Source organism: Ambystoma mexicanum, chromosome 14 (assembly GCF_040938575.1).
Source record: "Ambystoma mexicanum isolate Mex_15411 chromosome 14, UKY_AmexF1_1, whole genome shotgun sequence".
NCBI lineage: Eukaryota > Metazoa > Chordata > Amphibia > Caudata > Ambystomatidae > Ambystoma > Ambystoma mexicanum.
This window is the reverse complement of record NC_090940.1, coordinates 5,447,245-5,467,699: the sequence shown is the minus strand read 5'-3', so window position 1 is coordinate 5,467,699 and position 20,455 is coordinate 5,447,245.

The following is a 20,455-nucleotide window of genomic DNA, read 5'->3' as shown; positions in this document are numbered from 1 at the left end:
TTTGCACCGAGGGGACATAGTGCGTCCAACCTAGGCCTTCAAGCAACAGTGGCATCTGGGAACCTGTACTCCTCCCTGCTTTTTGTCCAGCACTTCCATTTTTCCTTGCCACTGCACCCAACCACACCGATTCTGAAATCATGGTCCCCACAAACATTCCAATTGCGGTGTAACCTCTGGTGCCTGCTGCATATCCACTGTGTCCCATTCGTCTTCCCTCAGCTCTCTGTCTGAAACCCTTTTGGACCTCACCATCCCGTACCCCATACTTCCCGCTTGCCCATCACCACCTCCCTCTTTCTCAATGTGCACATCCTGTACGGCAGGGCAATCTAACCGAAACAAAAGGTCTCCTGCTCTCCATTCATCAAAAGCACTTCCCTTTTGTCCCCCTCCCTTCTACCTGCATAGCCACCAATGCTTCTTCTAGCTCCTTCTGTACCTTACTATCTGGGGCGGGATAGCAGACTGTGTTGGTGTGTAAGGAGGTGGGGCAGTAGCCGGGGTGGACACTTGTGTCGGGTTTGTATATCCAGTGGCTGGGCGAGTGGTGAGTGGGTAAAGCCCTTTGTGTGGGGGTACACTCCCATTCCCACCCCCATCAAAGTCCTCCACATCCTTCATCATCTTCCATAAATCCAATATCTCATTTCTCTATTGAAGTTGTTTATCTTTATATGTAGTAGCTAAAGACATGCTCATGTGGCCTAGTACCCCTCTATTGTGGGTGCCCTGCTCTGACCAGCAGGGGGGCACCCCCCCCTTGTGTCTACACCACCCACTGTTTGTGATACTTCTGTATTTACCCCTGTACAATGGTAATGCACTATACATGTGCTCCAATGGTGTCCCCCACCCATCCTTGCAATTTGCACGCTCAAAAAGACCAAACCTTTACAAATATGCGCCGCGCACACTTTTATCACAAAGTCGCTCCCAGTCCCCAGCCCCACCTCCCCGTCATCGCCTGTAAGCACTTCCGCTCCCCCCTTTCCACACACCCACTGTCACACTACCTGCTCTCAAACCAAATTATCAACACTGGCCCACCTCTGGCCTAGGCATCTTGCAAAAGAAATCGCAATACACTAAAACAAGTCAAAATAACAAACTAAAACAACCACTACTTCCACCGAGCCCACTAATTGTACAAAGCTCCTAATTTTTCCCTCACTTGGAAAGGCTCCCTACACTCCTGTTTTATCTCTGTAAAATCTGCTTTTATTTCCAAAAATAATAATAAAAATAAATCTTGCCATGTGGCCTTAACACACTCCTCCATCACTCATACAGACAACAATCCCACACACACCATGCCCCACATTGTTATCCCTTGCAAAAGGTGTACTCACGCCTGCATGTTCACACGAGCCCCTCTGTCACACGGTCCCAATAACAGCCTGCACTCTCCCAGGAGCCACGCCGGCTCCAAAGAGCAGACAGGAATTCAGTAAAAACGGCTCCTGCACACCTCTGCAGTTTGCATGCTTGGGAGTGATCGCTGCAGGTTGGCGCTACCCCTCCAGACAAAAGGCCTGGAAGCCTCTGTAGTCGTGGGGGTTTCTGGGATCATATCTCAGACACCAAATATAGGAAAGCCCCTAAGCACTCACACCAGAAAAAATACAACCCACTAGGGAATAAGACCCAATACACCAGTTGCAAGAATAACAAGATTTATTTCTGCACACTAATGGCTGCCACTGAAGATTCTGGCAAAATCTGCATGATCAGCACATTATGAAGGTACAAAGCGTCATCAGTGGCATCATCACATACAGTAGAAACCGACGCGGCTGGTTGGTGAGACCATATACATAGGCCGCCTGCTCCATAGGGGATGCCAGGCCATTGGTCCCAGCCCCGTCCGTCCATCTTCTTCCACGTGGGTGATGCTGCACTCATCATCGGTCACAAGCTGCGTAATTGGTCACTATTTGCAAACTAAACAACACATCTCTATCTATGTAGCAGTTCAGCTGGCATGAGCAGACAGGGGCCGAGGGGGAAAGCCGAGGTCCAACTAACTCACACACTTCAGTTGCTCCCAGATAGGCCACACCTCTCAAAGGTCTTCCACCCTTGTTCTGGACTATAATTTCATCCCTCCCTGCACCTCGCAGCACAAGTCACATGACCTAGAAGTGAGGGCAGGAAAGCATTGCTTTCTGATCTTTTGATCGATCGGGGGTCTAACAGGTTTATGATCAGTGGTCTGGGGCTGGCTGGTAGCCTAGAATTCAGAGGTCCTAAAGATATGGCATTTTGGTGCTATAACAAAGAATTGGACCCAGTGGGGATTGGAGGCCCAAACCCTCCTTCTTGTGTGATCATATCGTACAAAGACGCTCAGCCCTGTTTCCGTGGCCTTACAGGGCAGATTCTTTACAGAGCATGAAGGTTGGCAACGTTTTAGGACAATGAAGGGTTTATGGATCTCTGTAGCTGTGGCCTTTCTCATCTGAGCCCGGGATACAAACTATTCCTCTCCTGATGCTCGCAGCCTATGCCTGAAATTCTGCCTGCTGTGCTGCATTTAGGCCTTACGTTTCGATATGGCTGCTAATATCTAAGATGGCGGTTGTTCCCACATGTGCACTACATCTATATCGCATGCAATAATGTGATCATGTAGAAAGCTCTAAAAGGCCCGCTCTCCCCTCTGGTCTCCTATATTATATCTGGCGGTCTTTGCCTTATTCTAAACCACTTGGGGGTGCGGGAAGATCGTCTCTCCTTCCCAACAGTAGAAAGCTGCTAGGAAAGTGGTACTAGGTAGGGTGGTGCTAGGTAGGTGGTGCAGGGTAGAGGGGTGCTAGGTGGGAGCAATATGACCAACCACGCAGTAGGTGTGCGCTCACCTGGGCTTTTTTGAAATTTTATATGAAATCAAATGATGGTAGATCAACCTTCAGAAAATGTGTGGGGGTAATCCACACACATTTTCCTGTGCTCACCGCACAACATACACATAGTCCTGTGTACTCTGTGTGGACACATCCTACAGGTGCTGCCTCCCCTGTCATATTTATTTGGGATATGACAGCCAGGATTACATCATGTCCTCTCAGAAGGGGGAGGGCAAAGGATTTGCCATGTTATGGCCAGCCTAATTAACTAACAAAGGCCCCATGGATATTTCATGTCCTTGTGTTAGCTCTGCTGCTGGTGGCAGCTTTACATACTAATCAGAGTTTAATTCAAAGGAGTCAGGAAACCCAACAACATTTGATATGCAATGTGTCAACCTGAAGCCAGCTCCTATCCTGAGTATCAATGGACAATAAAATGTTATGCCTGGGACTGCGTGTTACAGTAGTCATCCCCGCAGGGGAATCCCATTCAGAAGGTACAAGTATGTGATTCGACAGAAACAGAAAGTCTGTTCTTGCTGCAGCTTCAAGGGAGACTTGCCGCTTTAATCAAGAACCACAGAGATCTTCATTAACTAGAGAGACCCTTTGATCTACAACAAACAGGAAGATGGGTGGTACTGGGTATTACATATTTTCACTCCTTTACCTTTTCTGTTGCAAAGCACTGTGGTTATGGCCTCATGTATACTGGAGTTTGTTGATGGGGACCCAGGATTGGTGCCTTAAGGCAGGCTTAGTCTACAACAATCCATGTGGCCCATTTGGCATTAAAAGAGAGCTGAGCCCCTCTTTTGGCAGATCATCTGAAGACTTTGCATGGAGTAACAAGAACTCATTTGGATCCTGGCTGGAGGTACAGTCTGCCTTACAGCTTCCGCCAGTGATGGAAGGCCAGGATTTCCAAAGAGGGAAGCAAGATCCCCCCCCTACGCATCTCCAGGGAAACAGAGGGAGACACAGAATCCAGAGGACCTTCCAGCAGCTCCAGGCCCAGTACCCAGCAAGCACACAGCATGCCCTGCTAGGCTCTGCAGCAGGTTTTCTAGGTGGGTGCCAGAGAGTCTCTGAACCCAAAACAAAGGAGAAGGCAGCTTATTACTCATTGCCTTCTTTGTGCTGAAACCAAGTATCCTTGAACTATTGTGATTAATTACTTTACCAACTACCCTCCTGTCAGTATCCAGAGTGCATCCCTTTTTCTTCTTTGAAACTGTCTGTCCTCTGCATTCCTTTACAGGGTCGGTTGTATTTTGTAGTGTGCTAGAACTGTCTGTTGTGATAATAATAAAGTAGATATTTGCATACAACCTTGACTGGACAGTCCCTTTTATCATTGGGTAATAATTTTATTTTCGCTGTGTTGCAACTGACCAACTATCCACAACCTTTTGGAGATAAGCCTGTCATTCTGTCCACGTTACCCAAATTGGACAAGGAGGTTTATAATTGCCTTGTGTTTCCAATCTGTTTGGATCCCTTCTGGTCTACTAGATGTGTGGGGCTGATTGATGGTTTAGAAACCAATATTCATCCCTGGACCACTGGTGCCCCGGAAGTTGATTTGTCACATTGGTGGCAGGAGCTTGGATCTAGTTGGGGCCTTGCACAAAAGCTTAATCACCCAATGATAAAAGTACTCTTGCAGGCAATGTTTAGATACTGCTAGGTATTTGCAATAATCACAGATCCTGACATGGAGACTGCAAAAGGCATGACCAAAGATGTCCTGCATAGCCAATGCCAAGAGAAGGGACTTCCCCACATCACTACGGTTAAGAAACTTGAGTTGCTAACCAGCCTACAAGCGTGAGGGCGGTTTGGGAAAAGACCCCAGAGGACGGGTTGGACACTGTATACCCGATTGAGACCTTCCAGAGAGGGACGTGGAAGATGGCGGATCTCTGTGAAATGACTGAGTTGAAAAGTCTGACCACCAAAAGTCTGTTTCTTTTTTTTTCCTTTTTTTTCCGCATATATATGTGTAGGGGAAGACCCCCACAGTCCCCCAAACCTTACACCTATACATTTGTATTAACTTTATCCCCCCCACACATATACATATGCGAATAAATGGGGGTCAGACTTTTGGTGGTCGGACTTTTCCACCTCAGTAATTTAGTCCTATTCCGAAGATGACGAGCAAGACAGCATGAGCAGTGTTTCTCGCCAACCATCCTGCTGGGCGTCAAGTGTGGTTTCTCAACACTCTAGAGTGACATGGAGTTCAAGGGCCAGTTCGGCATCCCTGTAGGTTCCAGGCCTTGGCACAGTCTCTAAGTGGCCAAGTAATTGTCCCGGTTGTTAGCGATGTAGCAGCTCAAAAGCTCAAACTAGGATGCCCAAGATAAACCCCTGCCCACATCCCCAAAGACTTAGTGCAGGATTACGAGGTGGGGAAGGATATTTTTGACTGGTTTAAAGTGCTCAGGCTTGCTTTTTAGCTACAGGAGTTTGACGGGGTACTGTGAGGTGCAGCCCTGATGAGTCTCTTACCGACACCAGGAACTGCTGCATTTCTTCAGTTAACTCCTGAGCAAAGGCCCTTTTATGAGAGAATGAAGGCGGCCCGCCTCAGGAAGTTCTGTAAAACTCCAGAAAAGTATCTCAAGAGCTTCATAGAGCTCAGAAAGAAAAGTGGGCCCCTGGACTGTTCAAAGTGTACTGGGAGGGTGGACTCCTGTACAGTGAGCCAAAACACTCTGAGGGTGGGGGCACCAGAAGATTGGTGATTTCCCAGTGCCACAGAAAATTCCTTATTCCTTTTTGGATTTGGCTCACCAATTTCCTTTACCGGGTCACTTGGGAGTGACTAAGACATCAGACCGGTTGTCTGGGCCCTTTTACCGGCCACAGTTTGGCGTAAAGGTTAAGGAATTTGTCAGGTCCTGCCCAACTTGTCAAGCATCTGGCAAGTCAGGTGGTGCCACAAAGGCCTTCTTAATTTCACTACCCGTGGTTGGGCAGCATTCCGAGAGAATAGGCATGGACATTGTGGGTCCTTTGGATCCTCAAACCAGCTCAGGGATCAGATACATCTTGGTGGTGGTGGACCATGCCACAAGGTGCCCTGAGGCTGTCCCTCTGAGGAGCATTAAAGCCCCCATGATTGCATAGGCTCTGATTTGGACATTGTCCCATGTTGGATTTCCCAAGGAAGTCGTTTCTGTCAGGGGATCAAACTTCATATCAGCATATATGAAGGCTGTGTGGTAAGAGTGTGGAGTCACCTACCAGTTCTCTACCTCCTTCCATCCACAAACAAACGGGCTTATTGAGCGGTTCAACAAGACCCTGAAAGGCATGATAGGTGGCTTGGAAGAGCACCTGAGAAGGAAATGGGATATTTTCCTGACATGCCTTCTGTTCGCCTACAGGGAGGTGCCACAGAACGGAGCAGGGTTTAGTCCCTTTGAGCTTCTGTTTGGACACCCTGTATGAGGTCCCCTCAGTCTAGTAAAAGAAGGATGGGAGAGCAAACCCTTATCCCCTGCATGAGATGTGGTGGTCTATGTACTTGGCCTACGGTCTAGAATGGCAAAGCACATGCAACAGTCAACAAAACCCCTAAAGGCCAGTCAGGAGCTGATTAAGCACTGGCACGACTAAAAGGCCACAGTGACAGTCTATTCTCCAGGCCAGTGGGTGTGGATTATGGACCTGTCAACCGCAGTGCCCTTCAGGACAAGTGGACTGGTCCTTACTGTGTGCTGGAAAAAGTCAGTGAGGTGAATTATCTCATTGATCGCGCTTTCCCCCTCTCTCTCTGGCCGCCCACTCTGGGCCCTCTTCCCGCACCTTCCTGTGATGCAAAAAACCTTCTGGTCATCTTCGACTCCACCCTCTCCATCTTTCCTCACATCATGGCCCTCTCTAAGAAGTCGCACTACCAGCTGCACCTCCTCAGAGGTACTCCACCCTTTCTCACTTTCCCCCAGATGCTCACTGTCTCCAGAGCCCTGATTCTCTCTAGGCTGGACTACTTCAACAGCCTCTTTCTCAACCTGCCTTCTTCTACTCTCCGCCCTCTGGCACTAATCCAGAACAGAACTGTGATACATATCCTTGGCCTCAAGCCCAGGGATCGTATCTCTCAGACCTAAAATCTCTCCACTGGCTCCCAGTGACAGCAAGGATCAAGTTCAAGACTCTTTGCATTGTCTGCAAGGATTTCTGGGACCGGGGCCTGCACTACATCCAACTCTCTCCACCTAAACAGCTTCCGTCTCAACCCATTTGCGCAGCTACCAGCTACCTCCAACTCTCTAACGGTCAGACGCTTCTCCAGGCAGAGGGCCTCATTACGACCCTGGCGGTAAGGGGTTTACGCCAGCGTTAGCTGCGCCGACCCCTTACCGCCAATTACGAGGTCCCTTAGCGCCATGGAGCTTTTAACACCCGCTTTTAGCGGGTGTTAAAATCCATGGCGCTAAGGGACCATGGAGTTAATTACACCACCGTAATTTACGGTGGCGTAATTAACGCCTTCCCCACTCCCATTATGCCCTATGGGGCAAAAATGGGAATGAGGAAGGGTAAATGGGGATTGGGGACTTACCGCCCCGCCAAGGTCGGAATGGGGCGGTAAGTCCGCCAACCACCATGGCGTAAACGTAGTTTACGCCATGGTGGTAAAGTCACGGCCCAGGCGGTAACTTACCGCCTGGGTCGTAATGAGGCCCAGAGAGTGGGAGGTAGATCTCTCTCCTCCGCAGGGGCCTCCCTCTAGAATGACCACCTTGCCCCTCTCAAACTTGAGCAGGACCACCTCAGGTTCCGGAAGCAGCTCAAATGCTTCCTTTTTGCTTCTGCTTTCTCTCTTTATCTCCCCTGTTGACCAACCTGTCTGCTGAGCTGACTGGTTGCCTGGCTACCCTTTGAACCTCACAGGCACCAGGCTCCTCCTCAACCTGCAAGCACCTGCACTGCCTTTGGGCCCCATGCACTGAGGGGCTGTACTTGTAACCCTATTGTCCTCTGCCTCCTTGCACTACTCTTAAGCCGGCCCAATACTGCACTTACACAGAGCATTGTGTCCTGACCGCACTTCCCCCCTTTGCCTCCCCCGGCACTCCCCCCTCTGCACTTGCACCATCTGAATGACATAAGGCCTAGTCTGATCATTTGTTTGTCCTCCCTCTGTCTCCCTACCTTGTCTTGTTGCGCCTAGAAACACTTGTCTACAGGTGCGTTATAAATGACTCATCATATCATGTCATATCATTGACGTGAAAGGACCTAAAGAGATGTGCAGGGTCTTTCACGTAAACCGTCAAATCAAAACCCCATTATAGCCGGGATGACTTGGTCATGGCGTTAGTTACTGATGGAGAGACTGAGGAGACTGATCCCCTTCCCAGCCCTCCTGCACACAGATGCCACAGAAGGGTCAGTTGAAGGTGTCAACCATGCAACAGACCTGTCAGAACAGCAACTGACAGACTGTCGCTGTTTCCTGAAACAGTTTGTCGTTCTGTTTTTACTGACTCCAGGTCGTGCAGAATGGCGCACCCATGATGTGGACAATGGAGACAATAAGCCGGTGAAGACTAAGATTCACTGGATGTCCGATAAGGTCAGGGACACCATCAAGGAGGAATTTTCCAAGATGTCCCTAGGAATTATAGAGCCGTCCCCCAGCCACTGGGCTAGCCCAGTGGTACTGGTCCCTAAAAAGACCAGTGGTGGGAAGACTGAAGTCCGCTTTTGTGTGGACTACAGGGGGCTCAATTTTGTCACAAAGACAGATGCTCACCCCATTCCTCGGGCAGATGAGCTCATTGGCAATTTCGGCACTGCCAAGTACATGAGAACCTTTGACCTCACGGTTGGTTATTGGCAGGTCGGCTTGACAGATGGAGTGAGAGAGAGGTCAGCGTTCCCAACCCCGGAAGGATATTATTGGTTCACTGTGATACCCTTCTGATTGATGAATGCCCCTGCCACTTTTCAGCAGATGACTATCCAGGCTTTGTTTGGTCTGGAAAACTTCAGCGTCGCCTATCTAGATGATATTGCTGTGTTCAGCCCCAAGTGGGAAGATCACTTATTGCACCCGAAACGAGGGCTTCAAGCGCTGCAGAATGCAGGTCTGACTATCAAGGCAGGGTCCCGTGACTTACCTAGGCCACGTGAATGGTCGAGGTAAGAAACAACCCTTCGAAGCAAAGGTACAGGCTGTGAAGGAGTGGTATATACATCCACTCCCTCTAACTACTGCTTGTTATACTTCGCTTAGGGCATTATTCTTTGGCCGATGGAACGATAGTGTCACTGGCAATTTTGATGGCACTAATCTTAATGAGTTTGAAAAACGAGTTTTAGCACCTTTAGGATGTTCTCTGTTTGCAAATAGGAGCAAAATGAATGTTGCTTCTATTAGGCCTTCTGATAGACTCTCCAGACCTTTCCAATCTATGATTACCTTTAAAATGGCTCCCGTAGGTAATAGGGATGCCATGCCTCCTTCCTATACCATCAATCATAGTCCGCACACCGTTCCATTTTGTATACAGAGAGAGGGTTCCCAGACAATGGGTACATTTGAGGGATGTATGAATACTTGTGTACCAACCAGTGAGGATAGACCTCTGTATGTAGCAGATCCTGTTTACTTTGTTTGCGGTAATGAAGCGTATCCATGGTTGCCAAGAGACTGGGTGGATACTTGTTATTTAGGGTTACTTTTACCAGGAGTATATGTTGCCACCACTGCTGAAGTCTCTAGAACTCGTCCCAGGTGGGATGAGGACAGTGACACTCCATCACAGATTCTGGGTGATGTTGCTAAATCCTTTGTACCATTTTGGGGACAGATAATAAACTCCCAAGATATTAGAAAATTGGTGAGGGTTTTAGAGAAAACCATCAATGAAACCACTGATATCCTATATAACATGACATTAGAGTAAAAGGCTATTAGATCAGTGGCTCTCCAAAATAGGATGTTGCTAGACATCATTCTAGCTGAGCGTGGTGGGGTGTGCAAAATGGTGGAATCTGTGTGTTGCGTTTTTGTACCTGATTCCTCCCCCACCATATTTAAGGCAATTAAGAAATTGCACACCTTGAGTACTGAAGTACACGTTCCAGAGGGAAACTGTGATATTGGCACATGGTTCTGGGACTTGTTACGAACTTGGGGCTGGAAAATCTTCGCAGTCCTAATGGTGATCCTTGGCATTGTACTGTTTTGCTGTTGTTGCATACAGTGGGCCTCATTACGACCCTGGCGGAACGGGTTAAACGGCGCCATAAAAGGCTGCGGCGCCGTTCAACCCGTTCCGCCACAATACGAGGAAAACCAGGTGTGCATACCGGGTCCTGCGAGGGGAAGAGGGAGCAAAGAACGGGCCATCTCGTAATGGCCCGTTGTTTACTCCCTCTCCCATTCCCATTCAGCCCTATGGGGGCTGAAATGGGAATGGGGATGAACCGTGTCCGTGTCCTCGAGTGAGGAATTACCGGGCCATCCGAACTCGGAATGGTCCGGTAAGTCCTCATTCTGAGGACACGGACACGGATGCGGTTTTGCTGGCAGCCATGCCGCCAATAGCGGCATGGCTACCGGCATACCTCGTAATGAGGCCCAATGTCTTCCTGTCATCTGTTCCATGGTAGGGGGAAGCTGTGCACAAGCAGTTGGTAAACTAGAACCTAAGACACATAGGCCCAGAAAAATTGCTAATGCCTTAGTAATGCAGGACATTGCCATAAAGGAATTAATGGTGATCAATGTTTTTGAAGATAGCAATTCAGGATGCTCTGATGATGATACGTGGTTTTCGGGTGATGCTAATGTTTGAGTAATGCTCTTGGCTTAGGCCAAAAGGAGGGTTTGTAAAAGTATATTTTGCATGAATACCGTCTGATAGTAAACGATTAGCCTAAGCATATTCGCATTGCACTATAAATTGCATTGAATGAACCTCAAACAGGCTGACTATGCCACCATTTTGAGTTATCTGCCATTTTGATCACCTCTTGCTTTCTGTCCCATGTTTAGAATTGTGTTTTTGGCTCCAGCAGAGCCAAATGAACTTTGTACTGTTTCCATGATGTCAACTTAGATAAGAATGTTGAAGCTGCTAAAGTGGATTGTGTGTCCTACACTGAGAAACCTTGGAGTTAAACAAAAGCCCTACTAATCAGTAATTTAGATACCATCTGTTCCAACAGTGCATTCCTGTTCAAACAGCAAAGTAGAATGATGAATAGTTGAACGTGCTCTTCTGCAGAAATCGTTGTTTTCACTCCTTGAAACTAAACTGACTTTAAACTCAAGAACAAATGATATACAAATATAAGCGAGCAAAATAAGGCTTGTTACCTTTGTGACTTAAAATTTGAAAATCATGTGAAATGTTTAAAGGAAAACAACAAACTATTCAAAGATGTTTAAGCATGACTTAGTTATGTGGATAGGCCAAGAACCCTAGGTAAATGTATTGCACGAAGAGGGGCTGGAAGATGTGTCCAGGATTGTGGAAAACTTGTATAAATACTTGTGTTTTTGAAATGTGGCACTCTCTCATCTCACGGTGTCTGCTTGCACACATTGCAGGGTGTTGAGAGACCAGATGTCATCCGCCGCGTCGGATGGGGCTTACTTCCGCATTGGCGTCTGCGCCATGGTAGGATGCGGCTTTAGCTCCGCTTACAGGTCTAGTTGTTACTTCCAACGGCTATCCGGAAGCATATATGCCGTGTACTTCCGGCGTGCCGTTGCGTTGCAACCCCCTTAGATTGCCTTGCTTTCCTTTGGGTAAGACGCTACGTTTTTTCCTCTTCGGCCTTTTGTCTGTGCCGCTCCCTGCCTCTACTCTATTCTCGCCCTGCTGGGTTGGCTCCCTCGCCCTTTCTCTCGTACTTTTTCCTTCGCTGCCTACCGTTTCCGAGTAGTCTCTTCTCTCTCTCTGGCCGGGATCCTGCTCCAGCATATTCCTACCTTTCCTCGCCCCTTTCTCTTTGTGGAATCTCCTGCATTGACTTCCATCATCCTCCCTCTCGGAATCTCCGCCCGCCTGGCTGTCGGAAGTTTTCTTCTCCGGACCACACCTGCCCTCGGAACCTCCACAACATCCTCTACGAGGCTTCGATCCAGACGAAAGGGTTTTTTACGCCTTCTGGCTTTTTCCCTTTCTTAACCGCCTGTCTGCGGAAGCGGGGTCCCAGGACTGCTATGTACATCTAGCGGTCACTGTGGCTTCCCTTCGCGGCAGGTCTTTACCGCTAAAGAAGGAGAGAGATTACCGCACCCGGAGGAACTTTGTCCCGGAGGACCTAGAGATCATCTCGTCAGGTGAGGAGAGCGGGGAGGAAGGGGGGCGAGAACGCCCCAATCGGGACAGATTGCAACGCCCATACAAGATGTCTGCAGAAGAACAGATTCAAGAATTGTGGAAGGCTGTGCAAGGCCTATCACAAGAAATACAGACTGTCAAAGCCGAAAACGCCATCCTTAAACAGATGGCTACTGCACGAGAGGGTCATCCGGCGGAATTACCGGCTATGCCTCTTCCCTCTGGGAAATTCGATGGTTCACCCAAAAAAGTTAAGGAGTTTTTGGAAGCGTGCATTGTGTACTTTACCTTTAGACCCCGGTCGTTTGCCACGGACCAATCCAAGGTGGGGTTTTTGATCTCTAATATGACAGGTAACGCGCTGTCATGGGCTACACCTCTGGTCACCAATGCTAATCCAATCCTGCTTGACTTCACGGGGTTTCAGACATTGTTGAAACAAACGTTTGAGCGGCCAGAATTAACGTTTACCGCCTGTGAAGATCTACTGGATGTACGGCAAGAGGCTGCTGATGTTCTATCATACATAACACACTTCAAGACTTTGGCTGCAGGCGCTGGCTGGCCAGAGCAGGCCCAATATGCCATATTCAGAAGAGGTCTGCAGGAAGAGATTAAAGACGAGCTTGCCAGATCTGCGAGACCTCCCACTTTCCCTGATTTGCTTTCCTCAGTTCTACAAATAGAATACCGGTTACAAGAGCGGCGTATGGAACGTCGCAGACACCGTATCGTTACCAATGTTCCCGAGTCCAGGGCTGCACCTACGTCAACACCCTCTTCCTCCCACTCCAACGATGAACCAATGCAAATCGGTTCCGTCAGAGGTCCATTGTCGGCAGCTGAGAGGAGACGAAGGAGGGAGAAGGGACTGTGCGCATACTGTGGATCGGAGCAGCATCTCATCAAGGACTGTCAGGAAGTCCCAACTAAGCGGCAGGGAAACGGTCATCCTCGGTACCAGTAGGGACTTGATACCGGGGTACACCTTGTGACTCACTCAGTCCCTATGTTTCACTCTCAGTTACAGCTCCTAACACAAAAGAAGACTCCAGATTGATGGTTTTTCCGGCGCTCATCAAGCTACCCGCTAGATCCATAGAATCCTTAGCCCTCCTGGACTGTGGTGCAGCAGGAAACTTTGTGGACACTTTGTGGGTAGAGGAGATAGGTCTTCACCGAATGGCCCGCAATCAAAATCAAAAGGTGGAAGAAGTGGACGGCTCCCCCCTCTCGTCGGGACTTATCACACATACTACTGAAGTACTCACGATCACCATTTTCCAACATTCAGAGTCCATCAAGTTCGACATAATCCGAGCTGCACATTTCCCCATCATCCTTGGAGTCACCTGGCTTAGAAGACATAATCCTCAGATAGACTGGACGAGCAATCAGCTCAGTTTCAGCTCTCCCTACTGCAGACTGCATTGTTTCCCAGCCACAGCTAAAGAAGACAACCTTAGTATTGAGACTATCCCCAGCGATCTTGTAGGCATACATGCCTTGCCGCAGTTCTGCGCTCCCTATCAAGAAGTGTTCCTGGAGAAGATTTCTGCTACTTTGTCTCCTCATAGGCCTGAAGACTGCACTATTGATTTAGAGCCAAACGCTTTGGTTCCCTTTGGGCGCATGTTTTCATTAACGCAAGCAGAGAAGCAGGTTCTTAAGGACTACTTGGAAAGGAACATACATAACGGTCTCATCAGACCTTCGAGATCTCCGGCAGGTGCATCCTTATTTTTCATCAAAAAAAGGGATTCCAACGAACTACGGCCCTGCATCGACTATAGGGGCCTCATAAGGTCACCATACGTGACCGCTATCCCATGCCTTTGATTACTGAAATTATCAAAGTGGTGCAAGGCGCCCAGGTGTTCACCAAGCTCGATCTCCGGAACGCCTATCACTTGCTACGCATCGCCAAGGGCGATGAATGGAAGACAGCTTTCCGTACCCCATTCGGGTTGTACGAGTATCGAGTCATGCCCTTTGGGCTAGTCAACGCTCCAGCGGTTTTTCAGCGGTTCATGGACCGGGTTTTTTCGGATCTGCTTTCAGTTTCCGTTATCGTAAACCTTGATGACATTTTGGTGTTCTCATCTGACATAGCGGACCACACCCACCATGTTCAGCAAGTCCTGGAACGTCTACGTCACTACCAGCTCCTTGTCAAACCTGAAAAATGCAGGTTTGCTGTGTCTTCAGTACCCTATTTGGGTTACATCCTCTCCAATGATGGTATCTCCATGGATCCAAGCAAGGTATCAGCAATCATAGAATGGGCCTCACCCACAAACATAAAGGAGGTTCAAAGGGTCCTGGGATTAGCAAATTACTACAGGAGATTCATTCATAATTTCTCGGAGATTGTATTACCCATCACAAGTCTTCTAAAGTAGAGTGCAGGAGCCTTTTGTTGGTCACCGGAGGCAGAATGCAGCTTCAATTTGCTCAAACAGATGTTTTGTTCGGCTCCCATTCGTCGACATCCTGATCAGGAGCTACAGTTTATAGTTGAGACTGATGCATCTGCCTCAGCCATAGGAGCTGTTCTGCTTCAAGAAAACGATGGTTTGGAACATCCTGTAGCTTACCTTTCCAAAACACTGTCACCCAGTCAACTTAATTATTCAGTGTTAGAAAAGGAGTTACTTGCCATCAAACAGGCATGCGAAGACTGGAGACATCTGCTTCTGGGTGCCCGCCACCAGTTTCTCATACGCACTGATCAAAATATGGAGTGTGTTAACTCAAGACAAGCACGATGGGCGTACTTCTTCGCTCAATACAACTTTCTCATTACCTACCTCCCTGGTGCTAACAATAAAGTTGCCGATGCTTTGTCCAGAAAGATGACGGTTAAAGAAGAAGAGACTTCCCATCGGGACCCTATATTTCAAAGAAACAGGATATTGGGGGTTACTGCAACCTTTTTTCAGGAAATAAGGACTGCTCTCGCTATCGAAAGACCTTGATTATTACGGCAACAAGACGGTGCCTACACCGAGAAGGAGGGTCTGTTTTTTCACGGAGCTCGATTGTACATTCCCTCCGGAGTATGGCGGAGTAGGGTTATCAGTTGGTGTCACGATCTGCCAACTGCAGGACACAGAGGAGAACAGAACACTACTGATCTTGTTTCTAGATCATTCTTTTGGCCTGGTCTCAGAAAAGATGTCAAGGAGTATCTCAAACCCTGTCCAATTTGTGCCACTGCCAAATACCCCTCAGGTAAACCATTAGGACCACTCACCCAAAGTGAGATACCCACTCGTCCATGGAGCCTCATATTGACGGACTTTATAGTCGATTTACTGGTGTCCAATGGTTGCACCTGTATCATGGTTACAGTCGATACTTTCACCAAGATGGCTCATTTCTCCCCGTTACCCGGACTTCCCACTGCTACCGAGATGGCTGAGACCTTTGCCAAGGATATATTTCGACTCCACGGTCTTCCTGAGAAGATCATCTCGGATAGAGGAAGTCATTACATCTCTAAATTTTGGAAAGCCCTTTGTCTTCGGTTAGGTATCGAAAGAGCACTATCCTCTGGGTTTCACCCTCAGTCAAACGGCCAGACTGAACGGCTAAACGCCACTTTAGAACAGTATCTACGATGCTACAGCAACAAATACCAAGACAACTGGGTCTCGTTACTACCTACTGCCGAATTCACTTATAACAATTCTAGGCACTCTGCCACAGGTTACTCTCCATTCTTTTGTACCTACGGGTTTCACCCCAGATCTTTTCTTCCTTCTCTTCCTGGGCCTACCAATTCTCCCACAGCCGAAGCTATTCTTCAATCTCTTTGCGAGACTCATCGTTCTGCTAGAATATGCCTGGAGGAAAGTAGAAGACAAAACAAGAACCAAGCAGACAGGCACCGCAAGGACTGTCCTATTTGGGGGCGAGGCGATAAAGTGTGGCTTTCTACCAAATATCTGCCCAGATGGGTTCATCCTTCTAAACTGTCACCTCGTTTCTTGGGTCCTTTTACCATTCGCTCTAAGATCAATCCTGTTGCTTACAGGCTTGACCTTCCTCCTTACCTCCAACGCATTCACCCGGTCTTCCACTCTTCTCTTCTCAAGCCTTATGTCCCTGATGACCTTCGAAGGAGGATTCCCAATCAATTCCCTACTCAGACTCGCAGACAGGACGAATATGAGGTTTCACACATCCGAGATTCTCAGTATTACCGGGGACGTTTGGAGTATTTGGTTTCATGGAAGGGGTACTCCGAGTCGGAGGACTCTTGGGAACCTGCGTTTCATGTCCATGCACCCCGCTTGGTGAGTCGGTTTCATAGGCTTCACCCTGGTAAACCTGGTTGCCTTCGCACTGGAGGGGGACATACTGTCATCCACCGCGTCGGATGGGGCTTACTTCCGCATTGGCGTCTGCGCCATGGTAGGATGCGGCTTTAGCTCCGCTTACAGGTCTAGTTGTTGCTTCCAACGGCTACCCGGAAGTATATATGCCGTGTACTTCCGGCGTGCCGTTGCGTTGCAACCCCCTTAGATTGCCTTGCTTTCCTTTGGGTAAGACGCTACGTTTTTTTCCTCTTCTGCCTTTTGTCTGTGCCGCTCCCTGCCTCTACTCTTTTCTCGCCCTGCTGGGTTGGCTCCCTCGCTCTTTCTCTCGTACTTTTTCCTTCGTTGCCTACCGTTTCCGAGTAGTCTCTTCTCTCTCTCTCTCTCTGGACGGGATCCTGCTCCAGCATATTCCTACCTTTCCTCGCCCCTTTCTCTTTGTGGAATCTCCTGCATTGACTTCCATCATCCTCCCTCTCGGAATCTCCGCCCGCCTGGCTGTCGGAAGTTTTCTTCTCCGGACCACACCTGCCCTCGGAACCTCCACAACATCCTCTAGGAGTCTTCGATCCAGACGAAAGGGTTTTTTACGCCTTCCGGCTTTTTCCCTTTCTTAACCACCTGTCTGCGGAAGCGGGGTCCCAGGACTGCTATGTACATCTAGCGGTCACTGTGGCTTCCCTTCGCGGCAGGTCTTTACCGCTAAAGAAGGAGAGAGATTACCGCACCCGGAGGAACTTTGTCCCGGAGAACCTAGAGATCATCTCGTCAGGTGAGGAGAGCGGGGAGGAAGGGGGGCGAGAACGCCCCAATCGGGACACCAGACAGCTGCCTGTTAAGAAATGTACATTATACTTTGACCTTGTGACTGGCTTATTTCCATTATGTGGTTTAAGCCTCGATATTTTTTAATCTTTTAATTTGATCTCACAGTGAAGTGAGTGGAGAACTGTTATACTCCTAACATCATTCAGGGCCTCAAAGAATGTACCATCTTAACAACATGTCTAAAACCTCTGTCTATTTACTTTTAGAACAGGAGTGCTGTCTAGTTTTACAGAACCTTATAAGTCACTCACTGCCAGTTGGAACACAGTCAACTCGAAGTGAGGTGAGTTAATATTAGAATTAAAGACTGTATAGATCAGAACCAGTTAGCCAGGAATCTGTTGCACAGGGGACATTTTGGACGTAATAGTGAATGCAAGAGCCCCCTCGTGTGAAGGATGCAGGCGAGACTGCGCTGGACAGGACTCATTAGCTGTTCACACACATCCAGGCCTTTTCAAGTTTCCTTTCCCTTTCTTTGATTACTATCATCTGATTCACAATAGGAACGACACCTGTTCACGCGAATGATTAGAAAGCCAACATAATTTTAAATTTTGAAAGAGGTACTTGTTACAAAAGTATCCATTTTATACAATGTAAATATTATGTAACTATGTAAGTAATGTGTTGATAAGGAGCACTCCACGCTGCACGGGTCTGTAGCACAGCAGTCTGTCCAGGTCCCGGGCACTGCACACTGTGCAGGTCCTGGTTAGTGTACACTGCGCAAGTCCTAGGCACTGCACACTGTGCAGGTCCTGGTCAGTGTACACTGCGCAGGTCCTGGGTGCCGCACACAGCGCAGGTCCTGGTCACTGCAGAATGTGCAGGTCCCGGGCACTGCACACTGTGAAGATCCTAGTCAGTTACACTGTGCAGGCCCTGGGCACTGCACACTGTGCAGATCCTCAGCACTCCACGCTGCACGGGTCTGTAGCACAGCAGTCTGTCCAGGTCCTGGGCACTGCACACTGTGCAGGTCCTGATCAGTGTACACTGCGCAGGTCCTGGGTGCCGCACACAGCGCAGGTCCTGGTCACTGCAGAATGTGCAGGTCCCGGGCACTGCACACTGTGAAGATCCTAGTCAGTTACACTGTGCAGGCCCTGGGCACTGCACACTGTGCAGATCCTCAGCACTCCACGCTGCACGGGTCTGTAGCACAGCAGTCTGTCCAGGTCCTGGGCACTGCACACTGTGCAGGTCCTGGTTAGTGTACACTGCGCAGGTCCTAGGCACTGCACACTGTGCAGGTCCTGGTCAGTGTACACTGCGCAGGTCCTGGGTGCCGCACACAGCGCAGGTCCTGGTCACTGCAGAATGTGCAGGTCCCGGGCACTGCACACTGTGAAGATCCTAGTCAGTTACACTGTGCAGGCCCTGGGCACTGCACACTGTGCAGATCCTGTCAGTGTACACTGCACATGTCCTGGCAACTGCGCACTGTGGAGGTCCTGGTCAGTGTACACTCTGCAGGTCCTGGGCAATGTGCACTGTGCAGGTCCTGGGCACTCCACACTGTGCAGGTGCTAGGCAGTGTGCACTGTACAGGTCCTGGGCAGCGTACACTGTGAAGATCTTCAGCACTCCACGCTGCACGGGTCTGTAGCACAGCAGTCTGTCCAGGTCCTGGGCACTGCACACTGTGCAGGTCCTGGTTAGTGTACACTGCGCAAGTCCTAGGCACTGCACACTGTGCAGGTCCTGGTCAGTGTACACTGCGCAGGTCCTGGGTGCCGCACACAGCGCAGGTCCTGGTCACTGCAGAATGTGCAGGTCCCGGGCACTGCACACTGTGAAGATCCTAGTCAGTTACACTGTGCAGGCCCTGGGCACTGCACACTGTGCAGATCCTCAGCACTCCACGCTGCACGGGTCTGTAGCACAGCAGTCTGTCCAGGTCCTGGGCACTGCACACTGTGCAGGTCCTGGTTAGTGTACACTGCGCAGGTCCTAGGCACTGCACACTGTGCAGGTCCTGGTCAGTGTACACTGCGCAGGTCCTGGGTGCCGCACACAGCGCAGGTCCTGGTCACTGCAGAATGTGCAGGTCCCGGGCACTGCACACTGTGAAGATCCTAGTCAGTTACACTGTGCAGGCCCTGGGCACTGCACACTGTGCAGATCCTGTCAGTGTACACTGCACATGTCCTGGCAACTGCACACTGTGGAGGTCCTGGTCAGTGTACACTCTGCAGGTCCTGGGCAATGTGCACTGTGCAGGTCCTGGGCACTCCACACTGTGCAGGTGCTAGGCAGTGTGCACTGTACAGGTCCTGGGCAGCGTACACTGTGAAGATCTTCAGCACTCCACGCTGCACGGGTCTGTAGCACAGCAGTCTGTCCAGGTCCTGGGCACTGCACACTGTGCAGGTCCTGGTTAGTGTACACTGCGCAGGTCCTAGGCACTGCACACTGGGTCTGTAGCACAGCAGACTGTCCAGGTCCTGGGCACTGCACACTGTGCAGGTCCTGGTCAGTGTACACTGCGCGGGTCCTGGGTGCCGCACACAGCGCAGGTCCTGGTCACTGCAGAATGTGCAGGTCCCGGGCACTGCACACTGTGAAGATCCTCAGCACTCCACGCTGCACGGGTCTGTAGCACAGCAGTCTGTCCAGGTCCTGGGCACTGCACACTGTGCAGATCCTGGTCAGTGTACACTGCGCAGGTCCTAGGCACTGCACACTGTGCAGGTCCTGGTCAGTGTACACTGCGCAGGTCCTGGGTGCCGCACACAGCGCAGGTCCTGGTCACTGCAGAATGTGCAGGTCCCGGACACTGCACACTGTGAAGATCCTCAGCACTCCACGCTGCACGGGTCTGTCGCACAGCAGTCTGTCCAGGTCCTGGGCACTGCACACTGTGCAGGTCCTGGTTAGTGTACACTGCGCAGGTCCTAGGCACTGCACACTGTGCAGGTCCTGGTCAGTGTACACTGCACAGGTCCTGGGTGCCGCACACAGCGCAGGTCCTGGTCACTGCAGAATGTGCAGGTCCCGGGCACTGCACACTGTGAAGATCCTAGTCAGTTACACTGTGCAGGCCCTGGGCACTGCACACTGTGCAGATCCTGTCAGTGTACACTGCACATGTCCTGGCAACTGCACACTGTGGAAGTACTGGTCA